Below are 14,032 nucleotides of genomic sequence, written 5' to 3'. Positions count from 1 at the left end.
TTTAAGGGCCCATGGGCAGAATTTAACATAACTCAAGTTTTTTAAGGGAAATCCAGGATTAGTACTTTGACGAACACTTAGAAAATTCTCCCACAAGTCCAAATGGTAAGAATATATTTTAGACATTTAGGAAACAAACAGTATTTACTGTTTTTCTTATGCCATCTAATATGGGAGTAGCATTGTGTCAACGTCTGATGATAATTTTGAAAATTCCCCATGAAAGAGTTAATCACTTTGACGGTAAAAAAAATTACCCCTGACATCAGTTTTATTATTCAACAAGAAGTTTGATGTACAATTCCATCTAAATAGGATATAATTTTTCCCAGGTAAGTACACAAAGTCTTAAAGACCCATGCCTTAAATTCAGTGTTGTCAGTAACGTCTTAATGTAATCTGATTACTTTTGGTCAGTAACGAGTAATCTAACGCGTTCATTTTTCAAAGCCAGAAATCTGATTAGCTTCCTTAGTGCCTGTGCGTTACTATTTTGTTGTTGCCTCATAATGTATGGAGAATAAAGAATACTGTAGTCATGTACGAAGAGCATTTCCAATACATTTTGCTCTTGAGTTTGGGAGTGACCTCGCATGTCACGTTTTCTCAACGACAACAACAACAAAAAAAACGGGTCAGGTGTATTACAAATTCCGGCGTTTGTATCTTGATGAACTCATAATAGGCAATTGGGCGAAATTTTATCCAGGTATCTAAGATGGATGAGCAAGAAATTTGCAAATCCTTTGTTTTCATTTTTTTCCTAGGGAGTTTACTGTAGTCTGAGTTTGGCGTCAAAATTCTGTTAATTTGGAAGATTTACCTCTAAAAGGCAATTCGTCACTTAAAAGGTTGGGGAAAAAAATAGCTCCTGATATTAGTTTTGCCGATCAACGGAAAACTAAATGGATGTCCACAATAATAATAAAAGTTGAAAAAAAAAAAAGTTTCAAAAACTTCTAAATGAAAAGAAAATTACAATATTAAATAATTAGAAAAATTAATTATTTAAAACAGCATTTTTTTTAACCTGTCCTGTTCAGTTGTTTGACACAGAGAATGGAAGTCTAAGTGCTCGGATAGTCTGAACAGTTTTAATGTTTCGCATTGAGAGTCTGACATACTCCCATTGCGATCATTCAAAATACCTCGTTTATTATGACAAAGCAGCGAACAGGAAGGCGTTAAGGAGGGACAGAAGAAAAGAAACACAAGAGAAGAAAGAAAAGAAACACAAACACAAACAACAACAAGAAATACATTGAACGTCTAGACTAGCTACTAATGTGTTGGTGCTATCTTCAGCTAAATGTATTTCCGGTTAACACCATGTGGGGGCCTGTTGACCGGTGAAAGAGGGGGATGGGGGTGGGGGTGTCTATAAGCTAAGTGATTGAAAGGGGTAGAGTGTACACAAATCGGTTCTGTGATCTAGAACCCAGTAATCGTGTGAATCCTTTGTGAGTGTAAGCTCGTTGGCGACCAACCCTACCCTGCCCCATCGCCAATCCCGGCACAGGGACCCCCCACCCGAGCGCGCCCTATCACATACTGCCGCACGCGAGCCCCACCAGGCGCGCAACAGCCACGCAGATGAGCAGAGACGCCACACGGGCCCCAACCCAGGGCCCCGGCCCCCACCCAGGCAGCCCGAGGAGGGAAGGGGGGTGTTCCGTGCAGCCCATCCCTCCTCCCGCAGCCCAGCAAAGGAGCCATCGTCACCCCCCCGGGATCCAGGGTGGTCCCCTGGGTCACCCGCACGCCCATCAACCGGCCCTCAGGGATGGCAAAAGGGGACGCACCACCAACCCCACATCCACCCCCACCCCCGTCCGCCCACCCGGCCCGCGAGCCACAGCCGCAGCCCCCCAACCGGTACGGCACGCCACGGGACCCCCAACGGCCCACCAAGCATTTCTGAGCCAATTCCAGGGTTCAAACTTATTTAACGGCTGAAATCTAACATCGTCAGGGGACAGCTTCAAAATTAATTGATTATTTAGAAGATTCAACAAGTAAGGCAAGGACTTTTGATCATATGACGAAATTATCTTTGAATGTTAGCCGCAGTAAGAGGAACATTAAGATCTTGGCAAATAGAACGAGGCAATGTCACTTGAATGCTTCACTGTAATTTATCTTGATCACAGATCATATAATTGGGCCACTTGTAGTACTTAATGATGTTAATAGCGGCACACTGTGTCTAATAATACCAGGCTACTGATAAAGTCAAACACAGTTTTGGAAATATCTTGCCTGTCGTTTGAATTGCCGGACATATATACGTACTGTAGCATTAACTTTTGTTGATCCTTGCTCTATTTGTGTCTTGAAACTTCAACAGGGCTACGAGGAGAGCTGACTGCAAAAGAGTTAAGTGCATTTGGCTCCGGCTGACTCCTCTGGTGGATCACATCGAACTCTGCCAAGCAGCCTCCCACCAAAAAGCTCCCTCGTTGCAACGGTTCAACCGAACAATGGCCGCTATTGAATCCGTACTGTGTGCGTTTAATTGACAGCTGGAATCTATTAATGTTCAAACCGGCGGCCATGACAACTACACATTGCATTAAAAACATACTACGTATGCTAATGAATGCAGCCGTCGTCATCCTCCTTCCTTCCAGAGCGTTTACTGTCCTTAAAAGGCCCCCCCTTTAAGTTTACAGATGTGACTCATTCCACGCTCGTCTTTTCCACCACACTGGTTTACCTTGAGATGTTAGAATTTCCATGGACTGACTTTGGCTTGCGCAACATCTGGAATTCATTTGGGTACATCGGGCTTACAGTTGTATCCTTTCATTTCCCCCTGAATATGCAACACTGATTGGTTTTTCACAGTAATTAGGAAATAAAGCATGACATTAAAACGTATATCATAGTTAGGATCGTGTCGTGTTGAAAACCCGCAACATTATGTGCATGCTCGAATTTATATTCGCATTCATTTCAGAGAAGAGTAGTTACATCATAGCCGAGGCATGACAACCTCTTTAACATAGCCGTTATGCACATTATGAAAGGATTGGTCGTGTATGTACCACATTTAATAGAAAACCTGCGCTATCACAGTTAGGACTTGGAGTCTAAATTTATCATTTTTTATCCATAAACAGTCCTCTTGATTTAAAATTGGTTGCTCTACTAAGTCTAAGGCTACGTCTACACTAGGACTGATGATGGCCTTAAACGTGTAATTAGTTGGACTATACGGCATGTCGGCTACACTAGTACACCTATTATACGGATTAGTTGTTAGAAGCATAATGTAGGCGGGTAACATTACCCGCTGCCTAAAATGGACTGCTGTCTCCGTACAGCATGTGTCGTTCCCGCTCCTCCTTTCTTTTCCACACATTTTTCTTATACCTTCAAATTACGTCGCAATAAAATGCTTCAATTCAGTGCCCATTTGTGGTCCTCCCATCCGATAAGCGTTTTTACAAAGCTCATCTCCTGCGTTTTGTCCGTTCAGCCGAACATGAGTATGTAAAAATGCGTAGAGGAAAATAAACCCCGAAAAGTGACCTTCGTGGCACCCCCAGTCAAAGAGGCGCACGATCAGTTTTTTTCCATGACATTTCTGCCTGTCAAAACTGTCGCCATTTCCAGGATCATCACTGTTATGCACAAGCACTCCTGGTTGCAGCTTCCAGGAAATATACGCAGCGCCACACCACATGCTTCTATTTGTTACTTTCCAAGTGGTGAGAGCGCAACTGAGCATCGATTGTAACATCCCAAGTAACGATGTCAGGCTTTCGTTGTTTTCTAAAGATTTTGTAAAAGCCGAGCGTGCTCTCCCTTCACTCTCGCTCCTGCGTGATGCGTTCAATTGCGTTCACGAAAAAAACTGATACAAAATAATGAGTTTCCGGTTCAGAGGTGAACCGCGCAGGCGATGACGTAACATATGAGGCTGCTCCTTTCTATGCATCCGCAGTTTGCGCAAATGCAGGCGTACCTTGCGGAAGCTGGGGCCTTAAACGCACCTTAAACAAGTGTGGACAGGTATAAAAACAGTCGGCAAAATACCCCGGAGGAAAATTATCTGTCCTAGTGTAGATGTAGCCTAAGTGTCTAATCAAGCCTGTCACATCTGACTTCGGGGCAAAAGGCTAACTTTACCCTGGACTGTTGTTGTTCCAAAGTTAGCTTCACGTCCACTTCTCGTTTGTTTTTCACCCAAAGATTGCTCCCTCCAAATAATTGTGGCTATTGTTACTCTGTCCAAGAGTTTATTTCCATTTGACTTTAGCACAAAGCAGACTATAGCCCAGCCTGTTTACCAGACAGACAGTCACAGACCACATAAACCCCTTTCACATATACCTGAACACCGTTAAAATCAGAGGATTTAAACGCGTAGCCCTTGTGTGTGAAAGCAATTTCCTGGGTCAACTGTAGCGGAGATTACGCCGACATTTAACAGGTCGCGTATTAATATTATGTCGGGTACTTTCCCGAGACGAGGCGTGTGTGAAAGCACGCATTTGATTCCCAGGTCACAGCACGCTGGCTGATGATGTAAATATCATGGCGGGCCGATCATCATTTCCTCTTTCTTTGCAGTAAGACGAAAAGCGGTTAACAAACATCACAATAATCAAAATGGCAAACTGGAAATGGCAAAATAAAAATGAAAACATCACCGAATTAAATTGTAACTGGATCGTAGAGTCGAGCAAGAGAGTCTATCTTCCATCTTTGGAAATGCGTGGTTTCTTTTGTTGCCAATGTTAGGGTCCACAACTGTGGGAACAAGGTTGTACCTCAAAGTAGAAAACAACAGAGGGACGCGTTCAAGGGTTTGTTAAATACAAACAAATAAAGACGCTATCGCGAAAAAGGGAGAATTAACACAATGGGTCCGTTACAGTAGGTCGACGGAGATCAATACCAGCCGATAAGACAACAAAACAAATACACTCAAATACTAGCACAACGTAGGGCATTTCAAAACAAGTGCGGCAGACGAACAAGCTAGCAAATGCACGAAATTCGAGACTACAAGGTGTCGAATGGAGCCCAGCAAGTTAATATCTTGGTACGGTTCTCTTGGATTGCCTGGGCTTAAATACAGTCTTGATGAGCTTGAATTGGCTGCAGGTACAACGTTGAGAAAGCTCCCTCAACCGGCTGTGTAACAAAACACGATCTGACCAACAGAATGTGACAGCCGATGCCGACCAAAAACGACGTAATATCCGGGTTATAAAATCGCATCAGCAGCCCTCACCGCACAGAGAGCGTCGAGTCGGCAACACGGGACAAGTCTGTGAAAGTGTCCAACCCGTGTCATTCCCGGGATATCTCTCCGTGTGGGAAAGCAATGGCGCAAGTGAATCCCGTGTCACCTTACATGGGAATTTACCGGGATATGTGTGTGAAAGGGGCTTATTATTCACAAAATCACTGAGTAGGAACTGAATCAGGGAAGTAAACCAATGACCCTCAAGTGGATCTGAAGCATATGCTAAGCTAAGGCAGTGTTAACTGAAGTTTATTTAGTTCAGGCTAGCAAAAACATTGCTTGAGGTATTCTGTGCTGCCAAGACACTATTTAGTACTAACTAATATTAAAATGGTGTTTCTAAACAATGGGCTTACTTTGTCTCATAAGTGGAGACATAAACTCGACTCCAGCTGGCAAACCAGCGATCAGCATACCTAAGAGGAGTAAGCAGGATTGTTTAGAGAAAGCATATTTTGTTTTAAAATGTGTTTTGTACATTCTGCAATAATACAAATTCACATTGTGATCATTTCGTGGCACCTTAAGATAATTATAGAAGTATTTTACATGCCATTTGTCTTTGTCATTTAAAGTTAGTTGGTTTTGGGGTATTAGTTCATGTTCATGCATGGTAAGATTGACTTTTTATTTAATTTTTGATAGGTTTGAAATGAATGGATTTTGTTTCATGAGTTATTTGGGATTGTTTTGGGGGGGAGGGGTATATCCCCTTTGGGAATTCATCTCACATCTGTTCAAATCCATTTTATAGGATTTTGCAGATTTTTTTCACATTTATAATTTCTTGTATTGCCCTATATATTGCACTTGTACACTTCAAAACTTCTTGAAACGGTTAAAATATAAGTTAAGACTTGTAACGCTACTAAAGCGTTTATAATAGTGATACTTTGACTTGAGGGGAAAAGTAATTCAATCTCCATTATTTTAGATACTTATACAGTATGTAGGGAATGAGGTGTCTTAGATGTCCCAGTGCAAGGTTTGTATCTCCTGCTGATTGACATAGCCCATCTGGTAGCGTGGACTGTGCAACAGCTTCAAGTGTAGAGTCTTCTCTTTCATAGAAACAGATGTACAATATGCAACTGTAAATATTTAATTTGTTGTCTTCTTATTGTTACCACAATATATTCACTATAAAAATGCATTAAAAAATATACATACATACAGTGTATGACAAAAGTGAGTACACCCCTTGCATTTCTGCAGATATTTAAGTACATCTTTTTATGGGACAACACTGACAAAATGACACTTTGACACAATGTCGCGTAGTCTACATACTTAAATATCTGCAGAAATCTGAGGGGTGTACTCACTTTTGTCATACACTGTATGTATGGCGGAAAACACAGACAAGGCAAGAAAAAGCAGTTTCTGCCCTTGCACCCCCTATAAAATAAACTGCTGTATTTTAAGCCAAAAGAACTGTTGTGTTTGATAGAACAATTTGTCTATATGCTGCCATAGCAGTTTCATGGCGTTATACCCTGGAGACCCCTGTTTACAGACACCGCACAACCACTTCTGTTTCAGCCATAAAAAGAAGGTATTTATTTTTATTATTTGAAATGTCTATCATTTTTAGCTTAGAATCATTAATTGATGTCTAATAATTAGCTTAAAAAAACGACTTTATAAAATTATTCTCTCACATATTCTAAACTTTTAAACAAATTACGTCACAATGAAAAAAATAGTGTCTGTAAATAGGTCACGGATATCTACCTCATAACTACCGCTTAATTGTATTTTTTTTGTTAGTGTCACATTTCCCTGGATATTTTAGATGATAAATAATCGATCTAAACAAAGAAAAATTGGGGGGAAAAAATGTTTAAAAGGGTAGATATTTGAAAAAGAAAATCTCGACTACTCCTTGACGTCTGCGATTTTTGCTTTGCGACTCTTCTTATATTACCGTGCCCATATATTACCGAGGCTGTGGCCATTCACAGCTGTGTTTTGACACTCGGTGAGACATGCTACACTGAGTTTCTGGATCGAAACAAGGTATGTACGCGATAATATCTTGTTAAATCATGGTGCCTTTAATTATGCTCTCTCATGCTCTCACATCGAGTTATGGTTTAGCAGTTTAAATTTTTATTATTTATTTTTTAAATGCCCTCCTGTTAAAAAAAAAAAAAAATCCCCCAGAAAATTAAGATTTTAAGCTTTCCAATGATGTATCACACATGCATATAAGACAATTTTGAAATCTGGCCAAATTTGGGGTCTCCGAGCGGAACGAGTGTTTTCCGCCATATATATTATATACACACTTCATCAAAAAGTTTTGGAATGGTGATGCTCGTTTATTTATTTTGAATGTAGCCAAAAATGTGGATTTTCCGTTATTTACATCTGGATCACATTAACAACTTGGAAGCACGCACATTTGTTTATCACAGCACAGCATGCTCTACCATTTTCAGCACTAAATCTCTACTCTCAGGTTCAGATTTAGGTTTCGTCTGAGAAGACCACACTTCAGTTCAAAAGGTATAGCCATCATGAAAAATCAGAGTTGTGAATGAGTTAAAAAGCAAAAGTTTTGAACAAATTTAGATGTTTTACACGACGTTGCGCTTATTGCCCAATTTTTTTGAGTTTGCTGTTTTTGCTGGTGTGTTTACACTTATGTGTGTTTGCAGCAAAAGGTTTTAGTATCAACATTTATGCGAACAGATGTTTTACTGGGTGTGGAGGGAAAGATAATCCCAAATTTTAGACTCATGGTGACTGAAAGAGGCAGAAAACAGTTACAAGTGCAAAAGTGCTTGTTTTCTAAAATTAGCTGATTACAACTGCAGTCTGGCCAAACCAAAGTTAGTGTTGGAAAAAAAACAACTACCACTAATTTATTATGTTTCAAAATTTTGAGTCATAATCCATATAAATTACCATTACCATAAAAATAGATGGTTTGTTTAAATACCTCATAACCAGCTGTTGTGTGTGTTGGATGTATTACAAGATGAACTTGTATATGTGTGAGTGTGAGCCTGCATATACCAAACAACTTCAGCGCTCACATAGTTTCATGCTGTTTGACAGGCTATTTTGTGATTCCAGACCTGCAACTTACAAGTGCTACCATCCGGTACGTATCGGTAAGTTAAAAATGTAGCCATAACTCACATGCATTTAATCATTTTTATATGAAAATCTAGAAATAACTAAAGCATTTCAGTCCATTCAGATTAATCGTTCAGAGCAAATGTAATCCTGAAATTCATTGCATATGGCTGCTTCAAGTCAAAATCGGTTACTTGCTGAAGAGCAGGGGTGCTCAGAATTTTAACTCTAAGATCTACTTTTCAAAGAGAGAACCTCCCACTATTGACCTTTTTGGCCTTTTTTTTTTTTTTTTTTTTTAAACCTACAAAGCTTAACAACAATATTGCACGACAAAACATAACTAAGCCTTTTTAGCTTTTCTTAAAAAAAAAAAAGAAAAAAAATTCTGATGCCGTGATCTACCCATACAAGCATTGCGATCGACTGGTAGATCACAATCGATGTAATAAGCACCCCTGCTGTCGAGTTTTAGACCTTTTTGTGCATCACATTATAATAAAAATGCCCACCAAATTTCATCTTAATTGATAAATCTGGTGTTGGGTTTTATTTTATTTTTTTTCATTTGATGAACCCCTTCTCATGGCGAATTCTGGAAACGATCTCCAAATTTCAATGTGATGCTTCGGCGACATTAGGGTGAGTAGGCAAAAAGTTTAGAAATTCCACGTAGCACATATGTCAGCAGTATACAGTGGTACCTCTACATAAGTTAATCTGTTACAGGACCGTGTTTGTAAGTCGATATGGTCGTATGTCGAGCAGGATTTTCCCATAAGAATACATTATAATTACATTAATTCGTTCCACAGCCTGAAAACCCACACTAAATCCTTAATAAATACTGATGGTACCATTACAAAGGGCAATTTCACATAGCAAAACAAGCAAATTATTAATAATAACCGGAATAATAAAATAACAATAATAATAATAATTCCTGTAATAATGTAATGAATCGGGTTCTAATGTGGCGGACGTGTGTTGCGCGCTGTACCTGAACGCACTGCGTCGCTGAGTGACAGAGAGAGGGTTGAGATTTTACTTTCTCATTTAATGTTTTGTTGAGAACACAGTCAACTGCGGCGGTCAGTAGATGTGTTGTGTTGCACAAGTTCTGAAATAAATGATCAAACCCTGATGAAGCTGGCGATTTCTTTGGCGATGTTACTACAATAATAATTGTCAACTTATAAAGACTGGTGAACGGAGGTCGTAGCAGGACTGTGGAGATTGTAGACATTCTACGGCTGTATTGTTGAGCCAGTTCACGGATGCGCACCCCACACTCATATTTTTCTATCATTTCCATCTTCATCTCAATGGCAAGTGTCACCTTTTTCCTTGTTTCACCACCTGCACTAACTTTCTTGGAACCTGTGTTGATTTCTCTCACGATAAAATCCGCCGTGTCATGTCGTGGTATTATGAGCATGTCGTCGGATGTAGAAACAAATGGCGAGTCAAATTTTACGTCGGATGTAGAAAGATCATGTGTCGAAGCGATCGTATGTCGAGGTACCACTGTACCTGCATTCAGCCTCATTCAACCCTATTTGTTCCAAACGGCCATTTTAGGCTTATTTCAAGTGGTCTTTCAAAAATCTGTTTGTCCGAAAGATTATGCCTGTTTGCTGCCCCCCAAAAAACAGTCCACATACGTAACCATACACATTTAAAAGGGTTAGTCTTTTTTATGGACCACCTAGCTACAGCTCATAGACCTCGATTTTAAAACTACGGAACAAGATGACATACAAAGACCACATTTATTGATACCTTAGAGCAATTCTTCATGCTGTTTTGATTCAAACCATGTTCGATGTGAAAAAGAGCATTTTCTCTCAACTATTCTTATAGAGGGAAACTTTTAAAGCATCCAAAAGTCATAAAATGGGGTCTTCTCATAAAACCAGCTGGATATCATCCACGTTGCATAACACACACAAAGATCCTTTGAATACGACCACGAAACTTCTCTTTTCCAGTCCAAAGGCTTACTTCATTCTGTTTCAGATATGGAATTTGTAAAGGAGAATCTCTCTGTCAGCATTTGCAACCAGTAGTCAATCGCTGTTGCTATCACACTGTGTATATACTTACGAAGTGCATGTTTGGGTTCCCGGTCTGCCTTTTTGTAAACATCTATTAGGGTTGTGAGGTGCAGAAGTAGGACTTTTTAGAGTGCATTTGCGTGCATACGAGCGATGGAGGAATGCGAGCATTTCCTGCAATTATAGCTTCATCACAACACTTTCTATCTCCCTCGGTAATTAGCATCAACTCCTGTGCTCATTGGGCAACCCAGAGAGAGAGAGAGAGAGAAAAGAGAGAGAAGAAAATCAGAGAGGGCAGATCAAAACTGATGTTTATACTTGAGAGTCCTAATCTGACGACAGAGGAAAAAACGTTCAGCGAGACAAGAAAACGCCCAAAAGTCATTAAGTTAATTGATAAGAGAAAGTATTCTTGGAAATGCACCAATTTCTACGAAGCTTTTGTATTCTAAGGGAAATTCATGTATTGCAAGTGTCTCATAATGAGGGGAAAATACGACGATATATATTTTTTTCTTTTAACTGGTTATTTTATTCTCCTAACGAACAGGAGATAACGACACACAATTCTGGATAAATTCTGACCAATTTTCTCTCAGCAGCAGGTGATAGCTTGCGTTTTCTTCCTGATCGCGGCAGTGACAAAACAGTGCCATGCACTTTATACTTACAAGCAATTGTTTGCACTGTTGCTCTTGGGACCTGCAGCTGCTTTGAAATGGCTCCAAATGACTTTCCTGACTTGTTCAAGTCAATGATTCGGTTTTTCAGATCCATGTATGTATATTTTTGACCCAGCAGATTTGATCACTTTTTTCTGTTCACCCATAATAAAGTCATAAAAGAACCAAACTTCATGAATGTTTTTTGTGACAAAGAAGTATCTGTTCTAATCACTCTATCAGAGAAAAATCAGAGTTGTAGAAATAACTGGAAACTCAAGAGAGCCATGACATTATGTTCTTCACAAGTGTATGTAAACTTTTGACCACAACTGTAAGTCTCATTTTTGGGGGAAATTTACTTGATAAAATCCAAAACATAGAACAGATATGTCATCTTGAAAGGCAATTTAATATAGAAATACAATAGAGAACAACATGCTGAATAAGTGTACAGTATGATAATGTTACATGATGCATGAACAACGAAATGCGAATATACTGTCCTGACCAGGACGCTACGGCTCGGTCCTGGCTATACAGCGAGCTAAACTCCCACATGACGATGCTGGACGTCCGTATAATTTTCTGACTTTATTTTGGCCGTCGTTATGACACCATCATTTGAAGAGTGAAACTAAAAATAGAAATAATACAAATCAATTTCGTCCTCGATACCAAACAGGTTCGCATCAATGTAAATATATGATAATTAGCTGCTATTACAGCAACGCAGAAACGGTTAGCATGCGTTCACTAGCATTAGCACATCGTTCAAACAACCACACAACTGGCTCTAAGTGTCCGATCGAGGATGCAAAACACACAACAACAAGAGAAAAGATGATACACACAGGCGTTGCCTCTGTAGAGATATTTCACAAGCATAAACAATGAACATAGGTTCGCAGCCGTGTTTCTCTCTCTCTCTCTCTCTCTCTCTCTCTCTCTCTCTCTCTCACTCTCTGCGTAGCTGTCCGTCTTCTTCTGGCATGTGAGCGCTATTCTTCGCATAATCAAGTGCGAGTGCGCCTCCTCTTGGGCTTCAAAGAGCCACAAACTAAATACGTATACATTTATTAAGGAAAGAGTCATTTAAAGCTGGTCATCCAGGAGAAATCTACCCCAGAGCACTACAAGGTGCTTCCCTGAAAATGTCTCTCAACCTTCAACTTCAAACAGTTTATAAATGCCGTCTACTAAAACAGTGGAAAAAAACAGGCAGCATTGTGCCGGCCACAAGCTAGATAAAACAATGGAAGAGTAAGTCCTCGTACGCAGATAAATAAACACACAGTTATGAGAACAATGAATGATTATGTGCAACAATGTGAAATGAACAGATATATATTCAAGTGAATAAATGGAAATATACGGTACTGTATACTGTATCTACAATAACAAAGCTGACAAAATAATCCTTATGCTAGTTTTCACAAAATGACATTATTTTGTACGGTTTAGTCTATTAAAACAAAAATTTTCCAAGCACCCCTGCATGCAAATGAACTGGAAATCTATTATTTTTGTTTGAAAACCAGGTGTATTGGGCAAATTCAGGGCCTCGTCCTTTGTTATAAATTTTTGGAAAATAATACTGCTAAACACAAAATTGGTTGTACATTTATCATAATAGGTCACAAAAACTCTCAAGGAACATGCCTGAAACTGAACAACTATACTGAGTTGGCATGTTACATCAAGTTTTTTCAAATCTGCCCTATCAGACACAAACCAATCAACACTCAACACAAAATTGGTAAGTCAATTTAAAAAAAATAATAATAGTAAATCAAGTCCAGATACCAGTTTGATCAATTATCACAAAATTGGGTAGACATGTCCTGCCATGACATGTCTGTCATAACAGGACATGCGAAAAGCCCTTATAACTCATGCCTGAAACTGAACAGAAAGAGGGCCATCTGGTTTGGGATTCTTTGATCTTTTGTCAGTTTTGTTCTGTTACTGATGAATCATTGCTTTTATGAATAAAATCAACTGATCTGACTTTGGCTAATTCCTGGTGAGAACACAGTCCATACACTATTATGTGATTCTGGTTATTTGTTGTCCCACTCTGGTCATCCTGTAGGTGGAGCTAATTTACAACAAAGATATGTTGACAACTACCAAACAACTGGAGGAGAAGAAGTCATTTAAACCGTCACAAGTGTGTTACCAAACATTATTGACACTAAACATGTGAGTGCTCATTACTAACAAGGCTATAAACCACATATGGTGTTACAGATTGCTTCAAAGTGATTCAGTTGCAATTAAAAAGGCGAGCCCTCTCAGTGGCAGAATCTCCCACTTCCACCCTGACAACCAGGCCATTATACCATGCTTTGTAGTCGTGCAAGTGGATTGTTAAAAAGCAAGTCAATATTGATGACAACCAGGTGCCAACATAAAAAAAGTGCAGGTGTGCTGGACGGCTGGCAGGTAAAACACATGAACAGACACACAAACAACAAAGATGTGCGGGTGTGCATTGAAAGAACAACACACGGTATGCACAATTACTGCACACACGCTTGATAATTAATTACACTGATCCCTGAACAAAAAATGATATACAGTGGGGCAAATAAGTATTTAGTCAACCACTAATTGTGCAAGTTCTCCCACTTGAAAATATTAGACAGGCCTGTAATTGTCAACATAGGTAAACCTCAACCATGAGAGACAGAATGTGGAAACAAAAAAACTAACAAAAAAAAAAAAAAGAGAAAATCACATTGTTTGATATTTAAATAATTTATTTGCAAATCATGGTGGAAAATAAGTATTTGGTCATTACCAAAAGTTCATCTCAATACTTTTTTATGTACCCTTTGTTGGCAATAACAGAGGCCAAACGTTTTCTGTAACTCTTCACAAGCTTTTCACACACTGTTGCTGGTATTTTGGCCCATTCCTCCATGCAGATCTCCTCTAGAGCAGTGATGTTTTGGGGC

The sequence above is a fragment of the Corythoichthys intestinalis genome, chromosome 12 (assembly GCF_030265065.1).
Source record: "Corythoichthys intestinalis isolate RoL2023-P3 chromosome 12, ASM3026506v1, whole genome shotgun sequence".
NCBI lineage: Eukaryota > Metazoa > Chordata > Actinopteri > Syngnathiformes > Syngnathidae > Corythoichthys > Corythoichthys intestinalis.
Note: the sequence above shows the minus strand (reverse complement) of the source record.